This window comes from Curcuma longa, chromosome 7, assembly GCF_044706935.1.
Source record: "Curcuma longa cultivar G26 ecotype Majalengka, Jawa Barat chromosome 7, ITB_CL_G26_1.1, whole genome shotgun sequence".
In the NCBI taxonomy this organism is placed as follows: domain Eukaryota; kingdom Viridiplantae; phylum Streptophyta; class Magnoliopsida; order Zingiberales; family Zingiberaceae; genus Curcuma; species Curcuma longa.
The window spans coordinates 11,826,070-11,832,058 of record NC_133867.1 but is presented as its reverse complement, the minus strand read 5'-3'; positions in this window follow the sequence as shown (position 1 = coordinate 11,832,058).

Here is a 5,989-nt window from a genome sequence, read left to right as displayed (position 1 = left end):
CAGGTTCAAATTCCTGCACATGACAGATTCCGAAAATCTGTTCATATCCAAACATGTTTAGTGCCAATTCCCAATTTTGAAGCCTTGTAACCTGTTGTGAGGACAATTTACTGAAGCTAAATTGCTGTGAATCTATGAAAGGTTGAAAGAAAGGCCAGTTGTGTATAAATGCTGAGGAATCAAGGCTGAGACTCATGCTGGAATTGTGAAGTGCAAATTGAACACAAGCTGTTGAAGTTGTGTAATGAATTTGCTTGGATTATTTTCAATAAATCAGTTGTAAATCATTTAAAGAGGTAGGATTGATGTGTGATAATCAGGGGCACAAATCAGAATTGAAATGGATCACATCAGAAAAGAAAAGAATAGAACAGAATGAATGAAAAAAAAATATCAGAAAAATAGAATTGTTTGGAAGTGAGAGTGGTGTATCAAAATCCTTGATGAGATGATGAATTCCGGTGAAGCTTAAATCCATTCAAGCTGTATTTAGACAATAAGTTGAGAATCTACTTTAAACTGTGATGGCAGCAAATCAGTAAAGAAGAAAAAAAAATAGAATGAAGAATGAAAATCAGAAAAAGGATTGTGTCAATGGTTCAAGTAGAGTATCAAAAATCTGATAAGTTGATAAATTTCAGTAAAGCCTAATTCCATTCAATTACTTCCTAAACAACAAATTCAAATTCTAATTTTTTTTCTGAAGCTATTAAGCAGAATGAAAAAAAAATAGGGATGAAATGAGAAAAAAAATAGATTGTGCAGTGTGGTTTTTCAAGCTGAGTTTTAAATTTGTTAAGGGATTGAAATGAACTTGTATTTCATAGAAATTGCAGGGTTATGTGCATTACTAATCAAGCTTCAATATGGAAAAGGAATGGAGGAAAAATAGCAAGAAACAAGGGAGAACAAGGAAAGTTTCAGATTAAATTTGAAATTTTTTTTAGAATTGAATGTGCCATTGATACATTGAAAATTCGGATTCATGTGAAGTGAATTTTGGTTTCTGATGATTGGTTGCCATTTGTTAGCTTTAACAAAGTCCAGATGTGAAGAAATTGAGCTTGGTTTCAAAGGAAAAACAAAAAAATGGCACATTTGGGTAAGTATTGAAGAAAATGAAGAAAGGAAGTGAAGTTATGTATCAAGAAGAGGAATTGGAAAGGTTTAGACCAAATTTGTTTCATGGAATTGAAGAACAAGCAGAAATAAATATGTTACAAAAGAAAGGAAATAGAAAAAAGGGCAAGAAGTCATTGATTAGCATTTAGTTGTATCCATATCTACCACTATCACTCATTTCCTTTCAAGCACTTTTCTTTGAAATTTTCTTTCTACAAAATTTGCATTTCATTTGAACCAGTTTATGATTTCTTTACATCTTTAATAATTCTTAATAATTGTGGATTCCAATTCAAGAATGCTAGTGGAGAGTAGATAACAAGCAAGCCTATGGAAAGCATGAAACATGAGTTGCTTGAGTGAGCTCCACTCTACATTGATCATGACTTAGCATTTAGGATGAGAGCCACTAAAATTATTTACTGACCTTGTGAGCATTAGTGTGATACATTTATCTCAATTAATCATGAAGGATGAAATTTACTAAGTGGTTAGCCGAAACTCAAGCACGGAATGAGAATTTTATATGGACCACGAAAGTTTTAAGAATGGCAAAATAGACCAAGTTAATTATGGAACCGCCTGATCAACCTCTGTTTAAATACAACAACATCCACAGCAATGATTAGGACTAAGTATTTAATTAAAATTGAATTAAATTAATTAAAATTAAATCGAATTAATTTTTTTTAAAAAAAATTAAATTGATTAAATTTGTAAATAAAAATCAAGCAAATCAAGTTAATAAAAATATTGATTAATTTAATTTTTAATCGAATTAATTGAAATAATTAAAAAATTTAAATAATTAAAAAATTTTACTAATTAATTAAAAATTTATAAATTTACTATTTTACTTATTTAGAAATTTAGAAATTATTTTTTTATTTTAATTAATTTAATTTATTTGAATATAAATTTTAAAATCGAAATTCAATTGAATTAATCGAATTAATTAATTTTTTAAAAAATAATTAAAATTTTAAAATAATCAAATTAAAATTTTAAATTTGATCGTTTTATTTATTCAATTTAATTGAATTTTTGCTCTCCTCCCCTCCCCTCCCCCTCCGCTCACTCACTGCCTCTTCTTCTCCTTCCGCATCGGAACCCTAATCGCCTTCTCATTTGCCTCTTCTCCTCTCTCCCCGCGCCCCACTCTCCCTGTCCTCTGCTCCCTCACCCGTTTTGAAGGGTTTCCGATCGACAACGAACGACCGATAGATCGATCGATTCAAAGGTATGGTAGTTTTTTCTGATATGACGGAGATTTGTATGGAATCGTTTTGTTCCACGTTTCGTCCAAGGAAAGGTCTCTTTTTTGGTTGGATTTTGGAGCACTCGAGCAGCTACTGATGTCTAGGTATTGTGTTTCAGGAGGTCAACGCTGGCGGAAGCTGAGATCAGGTGATGGCGGGTCCGCGCTGCTACCGCCTCCGATTCCTGTCTGAAACAGCGCCGCTTCGGTAAGATCGACTTCGGAGATTGTTGTCGAGGCGTTGCGGTTAGGGTTTGATATTCGGAGGGTAGGAATTGGACCGTGGGGAAGTACGCCGACTGTCCTCGCGTTCATCTCACACGTTGCAGATCCCCGTTGTTGGATGCGAGATCACGCCTTATGTTCTCTTGCGCCGGCCCGATGGCTCCATCTCTCAATGATGATGTGCCTGAGTCCGCACCGCTACATGGATTCTGCGTGAGATATAGGTGGTGAGTGATCATTTGGTTTGCTTTATTTTACTCATGTACCAAATGGTTTTTGGAGAATGACCCAAGATAACCCAAGATTGGGTTTGTTTCCACCTTTTGAACACCCGCCACCCAAAACTGCCCAGATTGTCCCTGATTTACATAGCTCCGCCTCAATGGGTTTTTCACCTAGTAAACCCGATTTTCTTCAATTGGACGCTGAACCAAAGTTGTAGAGCATTGAATTATCTTCAATTTGGGTGGTGAACTGACCCATAACTCCATCTATGCCGAAAGTTATGTTGGTTCGAAGTTTGGTCTGCAGTTTGGGCAGAGCACCCAGCGTGGCCGCGATCAGGAGGCACGGCCGTGCCATTTAGCACGGCCTAGAGCAGTCATCGTTCTGTTCACCCTGAAGCAAAGTTGTAGATCTTGAAGTTAGCTCCATTTTGAGGGGTGGCACGGCCCGTGGTTCAATCGGAGCTGAAAGTTATGCCCGTTTTACTTTAAGTCTGCAGAACTGTCCAGATTGTTAGGTAGACATGCCCGTGTACTTTCCGTCACATGGCCGTGCCTAGGAGGCACGGCCGTGTGCAGCCGCTGCTCTGTTGCTAGGCACGCCCGTGCCTATGAAGCATGGTCTCACAAGGTCGCCGCTCTGTTGGAAGGCACGCCCGTGCCTATGAGGCACGGTCTCACAAGGTCGCGGCTTTGTTGGGAGGCACGGCCGTGCCTGTGAGGCACGGCCATGTCCTGGCTGCTGCTGGATCAGGCTGAAGAAGTGGGCACGACCGTGCTTGATAGGCACGGCCGTGCCTGATAGGCACGGCCCCTGCTGTCGTCGCTCTGTTGGAGGGACACGACCGTGTCTAGGTCGTGGGTATGTGAGGCACAGCCGTGCTTGGTAGGCACGGCCGTGTTCTGCCTTGTTTCTTCTTCTCCTCCATTTCTTCGTGTTTGCTACATAAGAGACTCATCCGTGACAGCGAGCACGGCCAGTGCGAGCCTCTTTTCTCCACTATTTACTCCACCATCAATAATGCATCGTTTTGGCTCTAAATCACATACTGTTAAACAAAATATACAAAAAGTATATCTCCGAGCAAAAGAGTAAAAATATGCAATTGTAAAAGAATAAGGAGTGACAAAATGTAGTATATGCAATGAAATACAAGTAGATGAACGTTAAAACAAGGCTAAATATCATATATGATCTACGCTCATTAGATTACAACCACCTAAGTACAACGACATGTAGCACATACATACATCATGCATTCTAGTACATACAACAACAAGAATTCATCTATTCACATTATTCAAACAACAACACAATCCATGGAAATAACACATCAACATATAAGCAAGCCTACAACTGGTTGCATCATGATTCCAAAATCGCCACAAGAATTCAACAACAAAAAGATTGATCTCATTAATTCCATGCTTAACATATGTTACAAGTTACTGCTTACTACACAATCCTAACAACATCATTACAACATACAACTTGCATCCTCAAACAACAACTAATCTACACATGCAACAATATATACAATAAACTCAGAAGTCATACAACAATATACTCAAACATGTCAAATCAATTACACCATTAGACCAACCATGAATTCAACTCAAGTTTACCTTCTGATACAACAACATACCCTAACATCTCATGGCAAATTTCCGTATACATCAAGTGTCATTCTACAAATAATCAAGAGTAACAAAAACACTTCATGAACTCATCAAAACTCATCCAATTCAAACATTCAACACTCAAGACTTCAACACATTACATAATTCATAAGCAACCCTCAAGAACTGAACCATATCAAGCCAAAGGAGAATAGGGTTTCATCAATTCATGTCAACAGAACAATTCCAAGGGAAAATCAGGAGTTAATTCTAAATTAGGATTAGAGTTAGAAGTGAAGATTAGAGTGAATTAGGGTTAAGGTTAATGATTAGTGTTCATGGGGGGTTTTGATTCAAAGTTAACAAAACAGAAAACACAACGAAGAACAGAAAACAGGGAAGCAATGAAAGACCATGGTTAAAGGAATTCTTCCCTCTCCAACCCGGCACAGAACATGGAACTCAGCTGCTTCTGATCGATTTCACACCAAAGGGACGACAATGCGCGCTGGAGAACCCTCACAATGGCAATGTCGGAGAAGATGCAGGCAACGGACTCCTCCTCTGTCCTCTGTTCGGCTGCAACCAGCAAATAAAAAATCAGAGAAAAAGGAAAGAAAACCTTTACCTTGCAGTCTTCGGTGAAGATGATGTGCGACACCAAGCTTGAGCTCTCCTCCGCGTCCGAACCACATCAGCGAAGGGGATCTTTTGCTCGGAATCAGGGGATGCGAAGCGCCAGGAAGCTCACCCGAGGACCCTCATGGCTGCTCATTGTGCTGACGATCGTCGTGCACTAGTGCTAGAGGACCCTCACAGCCCCATTCTGCGGCGACGGGGAACTAAGGAGCTGCCACCTTCGAACCACGTCGGTGGAACTCCTTCGAAATCTTCGACGTTCGTCGATTGAAGCCGCTGCCGCCTTTGCACTTTGTTGATGAGAGAAGAAAGGATGGTGGCGTCGCGACGGCAGAGCTTGGTGGCGGCGTCGCGACGAGAAGAGGAGAAGAAGAAGACCTAAAAATCGCAAGCTCCCCTTTCCATCGGACCGGCTTCGGTGTTTTATCCCATCGCTGAACCGGCGGATTTGGAAGTGAACCAGAGGACAATTGCAATTGAACCGACTTCATGTTTAAGCAAGTGAACCGGCTGAAATTGGACCGGCGGTTTGAAATGGATTTGAACCAATTTTGAAGTGGGCTTGGGCTGAATTTGAATTGAGGGCCGATTAAGCCCAATTTGAATCTTTTAACCCCTTTAAAACTTGGTTAAGCCACATATGGATATGACTTGAACCCGAACTCGAACCAAAACTGATTTTTTTCTCTAAATTGAATTTTCTGCAAAATAAATTACACATAAATTAATATCCATAAATGTCATAAATAAATGAAAAATTGAATAACATCAAAATAATCCATCCAGATAAAGAATAGCCCAAAAACCCCTATTTGTGATATGAAATGTGGTCCAAACCGGTCCAATCTAACCCTAATCTATCCACAGAAAATGTCACTCATCACTATGGCTTTAGGTTCCA